At 36.7% G+C, this 17,901-nt stretch overlaps 1 protein-coding gene across 1 annotated transcript in view; it reads left to right on the top strand.

The window, feature by feature from the left end:
- The window catches only part of CNOT6L (CCR4-NOT transcription complex subunit 6 like), a 91,971-nt gene that overhangs the window by 14,498 nt on the left and 59,572 nt on the right, over positions 1–17,901 (top strand). The window lies entirely within an intron of this gene.

Raw genomic sequence — 17,901 nt, 5'->3', positions numbered from 1 at the left:
TTACCACTGAGCCACCAGGTAAACTCAACTATGAACCTAAATTTGCCCAAAAAATAAAAGTTTATTAATAATTTAAAAAGTTCTTTTGTCATAGAAAATGTGTTAGATGCTTGGTTGTGTCCAACTCTTTTGCTACCTCATGGACTGTAGCTCACCAGGCCATTCCCTTCTCTAGGGGATCTTCCTGATCCAGGGATCAAACCTGGGTCTACCACATTGTGGGCAGATTCTTTACTGTCGGAGCCACCAGGGAAGCCCATTGTTATATATTTTATATTTGTCATAGCGAATATAACTAAATAAGAAAAATTACTTATATTCCTGTTATTGTTTTAGATATTTTTCTGCACATTGGTACGGATTATGTACACATTGTTTTGTTACCAAGATAGGATTATGCCATATGGAGTCAGTTTTTGTTTTCAGTTAGCAGTACATCTTGATGTTTTCCCAAAGATTTAAATGTTCAAAATTTTTTTAAAACTTGATTTAGTGCTCTTCCACAGTTGGAGAGTGGACTGTTCTGATTTTTAGAGGTGTAGGAAATGGCAATCCACTCCAGTACTCTTGCTTGGAAAATCTCATGGACAGAGGAGCCTGCTAGGCTACAGTCTATGGAGTCGCAAAGAGTGGGACACAACTGAGTGACTTCACTTTCACTTTGCTAAATATAGATTACTGACTTTCTGGTTAGGCTACAAAAAATAAGCATCCATGCTATACTGATTATAACAATGTTATTCTTTAGGATTATTTATTAATAGAATTACAGATAGGCACAAATGTTAGATGTTAGGACCAAATGATGGGTAAACCAATTTCTGTAGTATCTATACTTCGTGCATTTTGCCATTATTTGAATATCATGTGTTTTTTTAAAGTAAATGATGGGATTTTAAGGCATTTATTCGGAGAAGGCAATGGCACCCCACTCCAGTACTCTTGCCTGGAAAATCCAATGGACAGAGGAGCCTGGTAGGCTGCAGTTCATGGGGTCGCTAAGAGTCGGACACGACTGAGCGACTTCACTTTCGCTTTTCACTTTCATGCATTGGAGAAGGAAATAGCATCCCACTCCAGTATTCTTGCCTGGAGAATCCCAGGGACGGGGGAGCCTGGTGGGCTGCCGTCTCTGGGGTTGCACAGAGTCGGACACGACTGAAGCGACTTAGCAGCAGCAGCAGCAGCAGCAAGGCATTTATTTATTAAAGGAAACTTATAATAGGCTGTTATCAATGTAAAAGAGCTACTAGTTTTACTGGAGACTAGCTTTTAAAAACAAGAATAACAAACAATGAATGTTGGTTGAAGTTAATTTTACTAAGATTGTATAGAATATATGATCTTTTGGTTACTATTGTACATATTTTTGGTCACCATTTTGGGATGACTAACATCACTTCTTAACCATCATGGGAGAGTCCATTTTCATTTTGGAATTATTCACTTTGAAATTGACTCCTGAGAATATGGAAGTTTATTATTTAATAGTTAAATTTCTTGCACTCTTAACTTTCCCTCTTCAAAGAGAAACATGAAGAAACTGAATTGTAGAGAAAACCTCCCCTGAGGCAATTCATTTGCCTACCTCAGTTCTGTGGACTTGGACTGCTATAGCTCTTTTTAATCCTGTATTTCATATGTCTCTGTAGACAATTAAATTACAGGGTTTTCATTAAATAAGTATTAATTTAGAAATCATATAGTATTTTTAATGCAGCAGTTTATGTATATATTAGATTATAGTGTTTTTCATTAAGTATGTGTTAATTTTGAAGTTTTTGAATAGAATTTGCTGGGACAACCAGTAATGAAGCATTTCTAAAATTACAGTCAACTGTTGGTAAGTAGGAATTTTAAATTAACCCTTGGGGGCATAAGCTTGAGATTTTGTTGCATTTCTTCTGTGGCATAAAATCATTCTTTTAGATGCAGTAATCTAAATCTGGATTTCTACATTACATTAATTTTCAAAACCTGCAAAAAGGATTTAGTTTAGAACTAGAATATAGGTTAGTTGCTGACACTAAAGAATTCTGAATTTTGAGGTAGTCATATTTAAGTGTATTCTCTCAATTTCAAAGAAGAATATGAGTGCACATTTTAGGATTGGGTCTTTATTAAGTTGGTACAAAAGTGATATCGATTTTGTATTGTCCAGCTTTGCCATTTGATATTGGAATGCATTCTTAAGTAAATGTGATTATGTTATTAAAAAGAGAATTGAGTCTTAGACTAACTGAATCTGTTACGATCTAGTGACTATAATTGTGCATTCTGAAACACTTGGGTTAAATGTGGTAACAGTCAAATATTGTTCTGTAGTCTGCTTTTATGATGGGAAGAAATAAGAATATTTTCTATTTTATATGGATCATATAAGGATGTAGACTATGAGACAAGGTTTACAGATTGAGCATTCTTACTACAGACAAGAGGCAAATAAGGAACATCTTTGGCAGAAAGTCTCCTAAACTACATTCAAAGATAACTCACCTTGAGTTATAAGAACAACAAACTCTAGGGAGATTGAAATCTTTGGAAGCTCTTAACAAGGCAGCTAAAACAGGAAAACTGGCTATCTGAAGAAAATGTCAAGATTAGAGAAAACTGTTCTGCAACATATGAAGTTACTGTGATATAGATTAAAGAGGTTTTAAAGTTTGTGACTTTTATGTAAGATTTTTGTTGGCCAAACTAAATTCTGTGTAAAGTGAACTCCTGTGTGAAGTTCTTAATGAAGTTAAGCAAGTGTTCTAATGTTATGAACTGCATCCTGTTCTTTCTATGCTCATTTTTGAGAAAAACTAGATAGTTGTTGGGTAGATGACATTTCATTGCTTGTTAATTTTCTAAATTTAAAGTAAAAATGTAGTGGATAAATGATATGATTAAGTCACAAAATGACAGAACACAGATAGGTAAACAAGGGCCCAGAATAGAAGTCAGGTTGAGGAATCAGTCCTTCTTCTGCCATTGAGATGTGTCTTGAACACGTTGCTTATTAAAATTGAGTCTCAGTCTCTAATTTGTAAAAGGAGGGCACTTAACTAGATCTCCAACATAGTCTGTTTCTATATAGTTTCTTCCTTTTCTGGAAGATACTTTAAACAGAAGAAGTTTTCTGTATGGTAATTTTATACTTACACAAAAGTAGATGCTGGCTAGAATTTTATACTATTAACTGTTGGATTCTTCTCAATGTTTTTTAAATTCTGTGTGGCTTGACCTTTGGGCTATAACTTTTTTTTTGTTATACAGCTTCGCTGGTGGTTCAGACGGTAAAGAATCCACCTACAATGCAGGAGACCCAGCTTTGATCCCTGGGTAAAGATCCCCTAGAGAAGGGAATGGCAGCTCTCTCCAGTATTCTTGGCTGGAGAATCCCATGAACAGGGGAGCCTGGAGGGCTACAGTCCATGAGCTTGCAAAGAGTTGGACACAACTGAGTGACTAATACTATACAGGGTTTTTAAGGCCTTTATAAATTTTTCAGATAATTTATGCATTTTATTATTCATTTTAATTTTCTAAAACAAGTTTATAGTTTAAGACTGTGACAGCTGAATCAGTAGATATAGGTCCTCTTGGAAGTGAGACTAGAAGAAATGCTGTTGAGCAGAAGAAGGTAAAACAGAATGCATGAAGGAGGCAACCAGGATTGATAGTGTCATGTTTATTATTAGAGTCTCTCATGGTTGGCAGTTTTTCATGTTAGGAAAATGATCTGTAGGAAAGCATAAACAGATTTTTGAACTTTCTGTGATCTTTCCTCCGCCCACCTGTATAGCACCATCCCTCCATTCCTACAGTGATATTTTTAGTAACCCTGAACTGCTTATAATCCCCCTGTACTGTGTGTGTGCACATGTGTTAGAAGATTTGGTGGGGGAGTGGCGGGGGAGGGATTTCCTTTTCAAATGGCCTAGGTCACATAAGCTCTGATAGCATTTATTCCTTAATAATGAAGTAGACTTATTATAACTCTTTGACATTGTTACTAAGAGTTCACAAAATGCTGTGGACTGAACTTTCCTGATTTGACTTGCTGAAGTTCACTTATACTGTTTTTAGGCTAACATATTTTATAAATGCCTCAAGATGAAGCTAGAGATAGGGAATCATATATTCTGTTTATTTTTGGTTTATACCCACTTAAGTGGCGTTTTGAATGAGAAAGCTATTTTCCCCAGATTGTTTTGCTTTACCAAGAGACAAGAAGGCTTAAGTTGTTTTGTTTCCTGAGTGTATTTCTGATGATGATATGAGTAATTACAGATTAACCACTGTGTCTAGTTCACATATAGTCCATCCGTCCCTCCACCCTTAACCCTTGGTAACCATTTACCAGTTTTCTGTTCCCATAGGTTCAATTATTCTGGAATATCATGTAAATTGATTTGTATAGTACATAGCTTTAAAAAAATTCAGATGTAATTGACACATGATATTAGGTATACAACACAATGATTTGTTATATGTATATACTGTGAAATAATTGCAATGGGAAAGGTCTAGTTAACATCCATCACCTACACACACATTTTTTGTGTGTATATGATAACTGTTAAGATCTCTCTTAGCAAATTTCAAATATATAGTACAGTATTGTTAACTGTAGTTACCATGTTATACATTACATCCTGAGGACTTGTTTTTTAACTGGAAGTTTCTACCTTTTGATTCCGCTCACTCATTTCACCTATTCCCTGCACCCCCTGGATAACCACCTCTGACAGCCACCAGTCTGTTCTCTGTATCTTATGCCTGTGTTTGTTTGTTTTGGCTTCCATGTATGAGTGCAGTCATACAATGTTTTTCTTTCTCTTACTTCGTTTCGCATAATGTCTTCAGATCTGTTTGCAAATGACAGATTTCCTTATTTTTTGTGGCTGAATAATATTTCATTGTGTATTTATATCACATATTCTTTATTCATTTGTCTGTTGATGGGCATATAGGTTGTTTATACTATGTCTTGGCTGTTGTAAATAGCGCTGCAGTGAACCTTGGGGTGCAGATGTCATTTCTAAATAGTGATGTTGTTTTCTTGGGATAAATACCCAAAGCAGAGTTGCTAGTTCATATGGTAGTTATGCTTTTTAAGTTTTTGAGGAACCTCCTCACTGTTTTCCATCACAGCTGCACCAGTTTACATTTTTTACTAACAGTACACACAGGTTCACCCTTTTCCTCCACTTTCTCACCATTTATCTGGTCTTTTCAATAACAGCCATTTTAACAGGTGAAAGTTGATGTTCCGTTGTAGTTTTGATTGGTATTTCCCTGATGATTAGTGGGGTTGAGCCCCTAATCATCAGGGAAATGCAAATCTGTGTACCTGTTGGCCATCTGTATATTTTCTTTGGAAAAATGGTGTGTTCAGATACTTCGTTCATTTTGGGGGGGAGGGCTTCCCATTTTTTAATTGGACTTTTTTTGCCATTGACTAGTGAGTTCTTTACATATTTTGGATATGAACCCTGTATTAGGTATCAGTTCAGTTCAGTTGCTCGGTCAGGTCCGACTCTTTGCGACCCCATGAATCACAGCAACACCGGCCTCCCTGTCCATCACCATCTCCCGGAGTTCACTCAGACTCATGTCCATCGAGTCCATGATGCCACCCAGCCATCTCATCCTCGGTCGTCCCCTTTTCCTCCTGCCCCCAATCCCTCCCGGCATCAGAGTCTTTTCCAGTGAGTCAACTCTTCGCATGAGGTGGCCAAAGTACTAGAGTTTCAGCTTTAGCATCATTCCTTCCAAAGAAATCCCAGGGCTGATCTTCAGAATGGACTGGTTGGATCTCCTTGCAGTCCAAGGGACTCTCAAGAGTCTTGTCCAACACCACAGTTCAAAAGCATCAATTCTTCAGCGCTCAGCTTTCTTCACAGTCCAACTCTCACATCCATACATGACCACTGGAAAAACCATAGCCTTGACTAGATGGACCTTTGTTGGCAAAATAATGTCTCTACTTTTTAATATACTATCTACGTTGGTCATAACTTTTCTTCCAAGGAGTAAGCGTCTTTTAATTTCATGGCTGCAGTCACCATCTGCAGTGATTTTGGAGCCCCCCAAAATAAAATCTGACACCTTTTCCACTGTTTCCCCATCTATTTGCCATGAAGTGATGGGACCAGATGCCATGATCTTAGTTTTCTGAATGTTGAGCTATGAGCCAACTTTTTCACTCTCCTCTTTCACTTTCATCAAGAGGCTCTTTAGTTCCTCTTCACTTTCTGTCATAAGGGTGGTATCATCTGCATATCTGAGGTGATTGATATTTCTCCCAGCAATCTTGATTACGGCTTGTGCTTCTTCTAGCCCAGCATTTCTCATGATGTACTCTGCATAGAAGTTAAATAAGCAGGGTGACAATATACAGCCTTGACGGACTCCTTTTCCTATTTGGAACCAGTCTGCTGTTCCATGTGCAGTTCTAACTGTTGCTTCCTGACCTGCATATAGGTTTCTCAAGAAGCGAGTCAGGTGGTCTGGTATTCCCATCTCTTGCACAATTTTCCACAGTTTATTGTGATCCACATAGTCCAAGGCTTTGGCATAGTCAATAAAGCAGAAATAGATGTTTTTCTGGAACTCTGTTGCTTTTTCGATGATCCAGCGGATGTTGGCAATTTGATGTCTGGTTCCTCTGCCTTGTCTAAAACCAGCTTGAATATCTGGAAGTTCATGGTTCACGTATTGCTGAAGCCTGGCTTGGAGAATTTTGAGCATGACTTTACTAGCGTGTGAGATGAGTGCAATTGTGCAGTAGTTTGAGCATTCTTTGGCATTGCCTTTCTTTGGGATTGGAATGAAAACGGACCTTTTCCAGTCCTGTGGCCACTGCTGAGTTTTCCAAATTTGCTGGCATATTGAGTGCAGCACTTTGACAGCATCATCTTTCAGGATTTGAAAGAGCTCAACTGGAATTCCATCACCTCCACGAGCTTTGTTTGTAGTGATGCTTTCTAAGGCCCACTTGACTTCACATTCCAGGATGCCTGGCTCTAACCGTGATGATCTTGGTCGTGAAGATCTTTTTTGTACAGTTCTTTTGTGTATTCTTGCCACCTCTTCTTAATATCTTCTGCTTCTGTTAGGTCCATACCATTTCTGTCCTTTATCGAGCCCATCTTTGCATGAAATGTTCCCTTGGCATCTCTAATTTTCCTGAAGAGATATCTAGATATATGATTTGCAAATACTCTTGTTAGATCTCTTATTAGATATATGATTTGCAAGTACTTTTCTCCCATTCTGTAGGTTGTCTTTTCATTTCATTGATGGTTTTCTTTACTGAGCAGAAGTTTTTTTAGTTTGATGTAGTCCAATATGTTTATTTTTGCTTTTGTAGCCTTTGCTTTTGTGTCAAATTCAAAAAGTCATTACTGAGACCAGTGTTAAGGAATTTCTTATCCCCTGTGTGTTCTTCTAGTTTTATGGTTTCAAGTCTGCATTCAAGTCTTTAGTTTTGAATTGACTTCTATGTATGGCATAAGATAAGGATTCAGTTCAGTTTCTTTTCTTTTTTTTTTTTTGCATGTGGCTCTCCAATTTTTGCAACACTGTTCATTGAAGAGACTATCCTTTCCCATTGTATATTCTTGGCTCCTTTGTTATCAATTAATTGATCACATGTTTATGGGTTTATTTCCGGGCTCTCTGTTGTGTCCCACTGATCTGTTTTTATGCCACAATCCTGCTATTTTGACTACTGTAGCTTCATAATATGGACAAGGAAATGGCAACCCACTCCAGTATTATTGTCTGGAGAATCCCATGAAGAGAGGAGCCTGGAGGGCTACAGTCCATGGGGTTGCAAAGAGTTGGACATGACTGAGCGACTAAACCACCACCACCATCACCAGCTCTGTAATATAGTATAAAATCAGGAAGCATCATGCCTCCAGCTGTGTTCTCTCTAAATTTTTTTGGCTTCTCTGATCTTTTGTGGTTTCATGTAAATTTAGGGATTGTTTGTTCTATTTCTGTCAAAAATGTCACTGTAATTTTGATAGGGTTTGCATTGAATGTGCAGGTTGCTTTGGGTAGTATGGACATTTTAACAGTATTCTTTCAATCCATAAGCATAGAACATCTTTTCATCTTTTTATGTCTTTAATTTCCTTCATCAGTGTCTCACAGTTTTCAGTGTACAGGTCTTTTTTTTACCATGATGAAAGTATTTCTAAGTATTTGATTCTTCTTAATGCAAATATTAATGGGGTTTCCCCCTAATTTCTCTGCTAGCTTTGTATTAGTGTATAGAAATAAAATGAATTTTTATGTATTCGTTTTGTATCCTGTCACTGTACTGGTTTCATTTAACATCCTTTTGAGTTTTTAATGTGTCATATCATGTTATCTGCAAACAGTTTTACTTTCTTTCTGATTTGGATCCCTTGTTATTTATTTTTCTTGCGTAATTGTACTGACTAGGACTCCAGTACCACGCTGAATGAAAGTGACAAGAGTGGGCATCCTCGTCTTTTTCCTGATCTTTGAGGAAAATTTTTTAGGTTTTTACTCATTGAGTATGATGTTTGTTGTGGGTTTGTCGTATGTGGCCTCTTTTACATTGAAATTTATTGAATATTGCATTTTAAGTTTGCCATCTTTAATTTAGCGTAATGCATTTGACATTCATCCATGTTGCGTGTGTTAGTAATTCAGTCATTTTTATTGCTGAGTAGTAGTTCATTGTCTAGCTATACCATAGTGTTATTCATCACTTGAAGGGCATTGTATTGTTTCCAATTTTGGGTGATTATCAGTAAACTTTTGCTGAAAACGTTTCTATGTGGGTTTTTTGTGAACATAAGTTTTAATTTTACTTGGGCACATGCCTAAGGATGAGATTGCTGGGTTCTGTAAATGTATGTTTACCTTTATGAGAAACTACAAGACTGTGTTCTGAAGTGACAGTACCATTGTGCTTTCCCATCCGTAAAATATGAGGGTGTAAGTATTTATATACTAATACGTATATATTTAGAAGCATTCGTACAAGGATGTGGGGCATGTATGTATGTGTGGCTTCCTTGTCAGTCCTAACTATTAAATTTTCAATGTAATTGTCCTAATAGGCATGTAGCGGTATCTCATTGTGGTTTTAGGTTGCATTTCCCTAATGCCTAATGCCAAGCATCTTTTCATGTGTTTATTTTATATCTGTATATCGTCTTTGGTGAAGTATCTGTTAAAATCTTTTGCCATTTTTTAAAAAATTGGAGTTTCTTACTGTTTTGTTTTGAGAATCCTTTATATATTCAGGAGTACTTTTTCAAATAATTATTTTGCAAAAATTCTCAATCACTGGGCATATCTTTTTAGTTATCTTTCAAAGAGCACATGTTTTAAATTTTCAAGAAATCTAGTTTATCAGTATCTTTTTCTTTTATGGGTCATGCTTTTGTGTTTTATATAAGAAATATTTGCTCAATCCAGGGTCACAAAGATTTTTCTCTAACATTTTCTTTTGTAACTTTTATAGATTTTGCTTTTACACTTAAACTTACGATCCTTGCAAGTTAATTTTGTGTATGGTGCAAGGTATGGATTGATGCTTCTTTATTTTTGCATATGGATGTCCAGTTGTTCCAGTACCACTATCCTTTCTCTGTTGAATTACCTTTTTATCTTCATGGAAAATCTATTGACGTTATGTGCGTGGGTCTATTTCTAGTTTTTCAGTTCTGTTTCTTTGAACTATATGTGTCTATCTTTCCATTAGTACCAAATGGTCTGGATTATCATTGCTGTCTAGTAAGGCTTAATATTAGATAGTGGGCACATCCAAGTTCATATTGCTTTTTAGATGGGGAAATATTCTGAAGAAAAGAGAAAAGATGACTTAAGCCATGAAGAATGGATAGGAATTTGACATCACTGAAAAAGATGAGAATGTACATACTAGAGGAAGTAGAAAACACAGGCTACATGAAGAAAAAAAGGCAAGGGGAAGATAGGGTTTTAGAAAAGTCATAGTCCTGGGAAAATTGGTGTTGAAATTTTTGATCTAGTCTAGTTACCTCCCATTTTCTGAGATAGTTAATTGTATTCCGCATCTTTAGATTGAATGGGAGGCATTAAATACAAGAAGCATTAAGGACATTGTGTGATGGAGACCAAGACCTAATTTGGAATGCTAGGGCAAGAGTCATAAGCTTTGGTTGTCTAAATTGACTACTAGTGAAATAAAATGAAACTTGTCTAATAACAGCATTATTTTGGAATTTTGAAGTGCTTTGTAGATTTGTCATTCCAGGTCTTTATTTTTCCGCTTAGAAATTATGTTTTATGTTGCTGCCGCTGTTGTTTTTCTGGTATGCCACATGTGGGAGAAAATTTCTAGCTATGTAGAAAAGGAGTTATATTTTTATTCTTTCTGCTTTCCCCCACCTTGTAATAGTACTTTAGTAGACTAACCCTAACACTTACCTTTTACAGAGAAATAAATTATCTTTCTGGAACCCTAAAGTTTTCTTTGGATTACCGTTTAAAAAAGAAGTATAACAGTCATTACAGCTATCTCATTTTTATCCAGGGGCTTTATCATTACATCAGGAAGCAACAGTTAGAACTGGACATGGAACAACAGACTGGTTCCAAATAGGAAAAGGAGTACGTCAAGGCTGTATATTGTCACTCTGCTTATTTATGCAGAGTACATCATGAGAAACGCTGGGCTGGAGGAAGCACAAGTTGGAATCAAGAGTGCTGGGAGAAATATCAATCACCTCAGATATGCAGATGACACCACCCTTATGGCAGAAAGCGAAGAAGAAGTAAAGAGCCTCTTGATGAAAGTGAAAGAGGAGAGTGAAAAAGTTGGCTTAAAGCTCAACATTCAGAAAATGAAGATCATGGCATCTGGTCCCCATCACTTCATGGGAAACAGATGGGGAAACAGTGGCTGACTTTGTTTTTTGGGCTCCAAAATCACTGCAGATGCTGATTGCAGCCATGAAATAAAAAGACACTTGCTCTTTGGAAGGAAAGTTATGACCAACCTAGACAGCATATTAAAAAGCAGAGACATTACTTTGTCAACAAAGGTCTGTCTAGTCAAGGCTATGGTTTTTCCAGTGGTCATGTATGGATGTGAGAGTTGGACTATGAAGAAAGCTGAGTGCTGAAAAATTGATGCTTTTGAACTGTGGTGTTGGAGAAGACTCTTGAGAGTCCCTTGGACTGCAAGGAGATCCAACCAGTCCATCCTAAAGGAGATCAGTCCTGGGTGTTCATTGGAAGTACTGATGTTGAAGCTGAAACTCCAATACTTTGGGCAGCTGATGGGAAGAGCTGACTCATTTGAAAAGACCCTGATGCTGGGAAAGATTGAGGGCAGGAGGAGGAGGGGACAACAGAGGATGAGATGGCTGGATGACATCACCGACTCAATGGATATGGGTTGTTTGGGTAGACTCCGGGAGTTGGTGATGGGCAGAGAGGCCTGGTGTGCTGTGATTCATGGGGTCGCTAAGAGTTGGACACGACTGAGCAAATGAAACATTACTGATGCATTTGGCGGGTAAATAACTGGTTATGAAGGAAATCCATAAGGATAAACTGACTAGAAATAAAACATGTTGAGTACTAGTATTTTTAAAGAGCAGAAGAATCCTTGGTACTACTGTTTCCTCATTATTCAGTTTGTCAATAAGGATCATAGAAAAAATATGATCATTGGATTAGAAAACCATTTGCTATCATCACCTTAAGTTAAATGTACTGATGTGTATTATCCTTTTATCTTTCATCTTATTCCCCAATTTTAAGCTGTTTAAAATTTGCCATTCTTGTCCTAGGTGTGCCACTCTTTAATCCTATCCTTGTCCATTCTATAGGTTATCTATTATTCATTACGCTCATCTTCTGTGATTAAGATCTTTTACTCTCTCTTTAGCTGTATGTTTCCATTGTGGCTATAGGGAGAAATGCAATTACCTGATGAGGGGGGAAAAAGTACTAACAAGAAGAAATGAAAAATTCTTTGTGAAATTATTTGAAATTAGAATATTTTATAACTTTATTTTTCATGCAGTACCATGAAAATGGTGTAAGCTACATGAGGGCAAGGATGCCCTTTGTCTTGTTCACTGTTGAAGTCCTAGTGCTTGATACAGTGCATGATGATAGCAGGCCTGCAGTAAATGTTTGTTGAATAAATGTTAAACTAGTCTGAAACAGGAAATTCCAGAAGTCTGAAGGTAATTTTTTCCTTAATGATGCGTAGCTTTACCATTGTAAAACTTGAATTTTGTTTTGTTTTTATTTAGAGTGGTGACAGATTGGGAGATAATGAAGATTTTGAATGGCTCTTTTTGAATGTTTCATTATTGTCATCTACAGACTTGAGCTGAATATGTCATTGAAGACAAATGTCACCTGGAGGCCCTTGGTATAGGAGTAGGAATGTGGATGAAATTGTTATTTATCACAAGATGTCCTCTAAGCTCTTGTGATTGCCATCAATCTTTATTTTTATCAGTATGATTCTACTTTATCCAGTGTGATTTGCTGGAAGCTGTTTTTTAAGTATCAGCTGTGAGCTCCTGAGCTCACAGGCAAGGTATAAATTTTGTATGACAGTTGTAATGATTAATACTTGTGTATAGTTAAAAATAGATATTGATGAGGAAATAGAAACTTCCAATGCTGCAGTGCAGTGGTTATTTTTCTTTATTAAAAATGGTAAACTTAGACATATTTTCTCAGAAAGCAAAGTGGTCTTAATGGTTAAGGCCAGATGGCAAGGACAGATGTTAGTTAAGGTGGGTATTCAGTAAATAGCAAATAATGTGTTCCATAACCTTTGGAAATAAATGCTGACAGAAGATAGATTTATCTGAGAATATGTAAAATGTAGTAAGACACTGACATCTTGCTCTAAAATATAAGCAGCGTAGGCTTAATTTTGTCTTCTTTTAACTTTGAGAACTCTACATCTCTGTCTAAGATTGCTCTGCAAACTGCTGTTGAGATGATGACTTAATATGTCTGTGGCTCCAAGTGCCTATCTACTGGTTTATATTTTAGGGTTGGATTCATTGAATTAGAGGCCTGGTTCACTATGAAGCACTCTTTGGTGATTGGAGCATTGTTTCTTATTCTGAATTCTAAATGAAGTATGATTAATTTCTAAAACTCTGCTGAACTATAGACTGAGATAAAATGACCTTAAATTTAGAGAAGGGGGTAATCTGAGGGAATCTGTGGTTTAACATCATAATGACTTATATCTTTATATCCACTATAGAGTCTGCTATTTTTTTTTGTTTTTAATAAGCTTCTCCAGATAACCAAAATTAGCAGAAGCTTAGTTCTGGCCTTTAATACTTTGCTCTGATTTGGCTCAGATTATTATTTAGGGGGGAGGAGAATAGGGCAGGGAGGAGTCATGTTGCATTGTTTTCCTACCCCCAGATACAAAACCTGAGATTTGAGGTTCCTTGGCAATAGTGTATTTGGTGGTAATTCATGTATATTTTACAACAACCTACTCATTGAACAGAATGTTATATAGGAATCTTGTATTTTATTTACAGTTTTGGAAATGTAAATTTTTTAGGGCAAAGTAGCCCTAGTGTTACATACAGTGTTACTTTCAGCCAGAAAAGGACTGGAATACATTTTCCATGAAGTTGGTATTTTACAACTTTACTTGAAGTTTTTGCATAATTTTGCAGAAGACTCTGAGAAATAAACTAATGAAAATCTTCACTGTATGTAATAATTAATCGTCCTTCAGTGATGATTTTCTTTCAGGATAGTTCATGTAGGAACTAAGAAATAATCAAGTTCTTTGTTCAGGACTGACAGTTGCTCTCAGAAATTTTACACTAGATTCTGAGAAGCCTGTGATGGTGATATACTAAGATTCAAGGAATGGAGGAGAGAGGATGGCAAGTTCAAAGAAGCTTATGTAGTCAGTATTTGGGGAGCTATGTGGAGTATTTTTCATAGTATTGAAATGGGATTGAAGAGTGCAAGTTAAAAAGGCTGTTGTGAAGGGGTTTTTAGTTTACTCTTGTTACATTATCAGGACCTCCTCCCTAGTATAAATTAGGTTGATGTAATGGGATGATCCTTTGGGAACTGATGTAAGATACTGCAGAAATGAGAAATTCTTGGAAAAACCAATTGAAAAACCTGCGTTTCATCAATTTAATAAAGTTAGAGAAAGGAATTAGCCGTTAAACTTTACAAAATAAAACATTTCTCTTCCTTGGATGAAGTGTGTTCATCCAGTCTTTAAGCCTTGGACTGACCTCTATCTTAGACTGTTGAGAAAGCACATTATCAGTGTCACATTTATAGATTTAAGTTATATTTGAATTATTATTTTATACATTAAGTTATTTTGAAATAGGTTTTTGTGATAATGTTTCCAAGATGGAAGACTGATGCTGAGAAACTGAGCAGGAAGATAGAGCTGAATAGGAGGTTCAGTAATGCCAATTTCTTAAATTTGAGCTAAGTTTTTAAATAGCATGTCCTGATGCTAGGACAGTAGTGAGCACCAAAACTGTAGACTCTACTACATTAGTTAATGCAAATAAGTGTTTTAACTTCAATCAGACTATCCAAATTTAGTGTCATTTTGAAGGATTAAATGACTTGTATTTTTATTGACTTCGTAATCAAATCCAAAAGAGACCTTTGACACGTAATATAACAGTATTAATTGTACTTTGGTTTTTACATATTATAGACATTGGTAAGCATTTTATGGATACGATAAACAGATTTTGTAAATTTTAATAGACTTACAAAGATGGAGACTTATAACAATTTTTTAAAAAGAAATATTATATAGTAGCAATTTCAGATATTAGCATTTGTGGGCCAGAAGAGATGATGACTATTAATCTCCTCTCTAGATTTTTAAATTATTTAGGGAAATTGATTAATGACCATTTCATGAGATTAATTTTTAGAAGAGCATTGACTGTTGATTGGAATAGGTGGGAGAGAGCTGGTAGTTTTTAGGATTATAAACCACATGCTCATTCCACAAATAGTTTATTAGGTGCCCACTGTGTGACAGGAGTGCTTTGCAGTGGTAAAGAATCTATCTGCCAATGCTGGAGATGCAGGTTTGATCCCTAGGTCAGGAAGATCCCCTTGAGTAGGAAAATTGCAACCCACTCCAGTATTCTTACCTGGGAAATCCCATGGAGAGAGGAGGCTGGCAGGCTACAGTCCATGGATTGCAAAGAGTCAGATACAACTGAGCACACACACATGTGATAGGAACTGTATAGAGACAAAGAGGGCATGCCTCCATATTCATTATCCCCTTGAATAACACACTGTCCAATGGTAGTCCTGATTAAACTGCCAAATTAAGTTGACTGATGCAGTTTTTTTTTTTTAAATTGGAGTATAATTGCTTTACAGTGTTGTGTTAGTTTCTGCTATACACCAGCTATGCGCATATATCCCCTCCCTCATGAACCTCCATCCCATTTCCCCCATCCCTCCCCTCTAGTCATCACAGAGCACTGAGCTGAGCTCCCCATGCTGTATATATAGCAGGTTCCTACCAGCTATCTATTTTACACATGGTAGTATATATATGTCAGTTCTAATCTCCTGATTTGTTCCACTCTCCTCTTTTCCCCATTGTATCCACCTGTCTGTTCTTTATGATTACATCGCTTTTCCTCCCCTGCTATAGGTGCATCTGTACCATTTTTTGCACTATGTTTTATGAAAATTATTTGAAATTAATGAAAGATAATTTGAAAATTTCATAGTCTTAGTTTTTCCCATTGTTATTGTTGATGATGAATTTGTAGCATGTCTTTGGATCTGAATAAATTTTATTTGGTTTTGCTTATTAATCTTGTGTTTTTGTAGAATCTTACAGTAGTGTGTAGGAGTACGCACAGAGATACATGTGCCTTATGGTGCATAGTAGAAATTCTAAAAACCTTATTACCTAAAAATGTTATATTCAGAAATATTTTACATAGGCCACATAGGGTAAAAATCAAGTTTTTCCCCTGTGAAAAATGATCATACTCTTTGTGCTGTATGAAGATCTGAGGCATTTATGGAAAATAAAACATGTTTCAATATTACACAGTTATGTGATAAGATTAGAGCTGAAGAGCTTAACCAGGTTTGGAAGCTAATTACTGTGAACAGATGAAAAAAACCTGGAAAACTTCCCCTTTGCTCCTTTTAGTAAATGGGGAGAAATGACGGTTTTTCCTTCAGAAATACTAGGGCAAATTATGGGATGGGAAATTTTGATTGTACTCTTATAAACTAGCTTTGATTTCTTGATACATAATAGAATTCTTCCTGTTTTTCTTTCTATGTAACAAATTTCAGACCATCTGAAAGTAACTCTTCCATTGAGATAGAGGTTCTAAACTACTTGGAAACAGTCCCAGTTTTAGACACTTGGTTTTGGTGTCTGTATGTATATCTGTGTGTGTTAAAGTGTGAGCAAAGAAGTAACTATAAATAGTATGCAGATACTGATAGATGCTTTTGAATTGTGGTGTTGGAGAAGACTCTTGAGAGTCCCTTGGACTGCAAGGAGATCCAACCATTCCATCCTAAAGGAAATCAGTCCTGGCTGTTCATTGGAAGGACTGATGTTGAAGCTGAAGCTCCAGTACTTTGGCCGCCTGATGGGAAGAGCTGACTAATTTGAAAAGACCCTGATGCTGAGATTGAGGGCAGGAGAAGGAGGGGACGACAGGGTTTGAGATGGTTGGATGGCATCACTGACTCAATGGACATGAGTTTGGGTGGGCTCCTGGAGTTGGTGATGGACAGGGAGGCCTGGTATGCTGCAGTTCATGGGGTCGCAAAGAGTTGGACACGACTGAACAACTGAACTGAAGTGAGAGCATGCAGGAGTTTTAAGACCTCTTCAGTGGTTACTTTTATGGCCATTTGTCATCTGATTCATACATTGCGCACTTGAGGAGTTTTATGTCTATTTGGTTGTCACTGATGATTGTTCAGTTATTTTTGCTGTTATATAAAGAAAACTGCATAATATTACTTTAAATTAGGGCAGCCATGTAACTCATCATCCAAATTGGACACTTTTGAGAATTATATTAATAGTGACCTAAAACTACAGATATAAACCAAGATTGGCCCATGTAAACCAAGATATATGATCTTAATTAAGATGCTTTTGATTACAAGTAACAGAAAACACAAACTAGTAGTTTAAACAATAAGCAAATAGACTGGCTTGTATAGTCAAAAAGCCCAGTGCTGAAGAGTGCTACAGGAGTGGTTTGGTGAGGACTCTGGCTTTGTTTCTCTGTTTTCTAGTCTCTGACTGCTATGGATGGTTTCCCTTCTAGTTGTTGAATGATTGCCAAGAGTAGCTGGGGTTATCTTCTTTTTCATGTATGACCAATAGGAGAAACAAGTTTGCTCTTCCCATAAATGTAAAATTAGTCTTAGGCCTAGTGATTATTAGATATTTCTGAGCTAATCTCTGTGACAGGGAGAATATCTTGTGCTTATTGTTTGTCTTAGACATGGAATATTTGAATAGCATGGGGCAAGGAGGATAGAATTACCTTGGTTCTCTTAGACCAATCAGAGTCCATCAAGGAAATTCTCAAAGGGTCAGTCTGTCTTGGAAAGCACAGCAGCTAAATGAAGAGGAAGGGGTGCAGTGAATGTTTGGGAAGCAACGCCGTGTTTTATTGTGAAGTCCAGTGTCCCTGCTTCTTTGCATTTTCCTTGAGGCCTCTGTTACTAAATTCCTGCAGCCTAGCCTACTTTGCGTGTGTTTTCCTTCTAGTGAGAATTTAAGGGTAGACTGGTAAGGGGGAAGCAAAAGAAAACTTACTGTCCCATTTTTCTCCCTCTGTTTTATGTATAAGACTATAATAATTGGTC

This window comes from Budorcas taxicolor, chromosome 6 (assembly GCF_023091745.1).
Source record: "Budorcas taxicolor isolate Tak-1 chromosome 6, Takin1.1, whole genome shotgun sequence".
Lineage (NCBI taxonomy): Eukaryota > Metazoa > Chordata > Mammalia > Artiodactyla > Bovidae > Budorcas > Budorcas taxicolor.
Note: the sequence above shows the minus strand (reverse complement) of the source record. Positions and strands in the feature narration are given on the sequence as shown.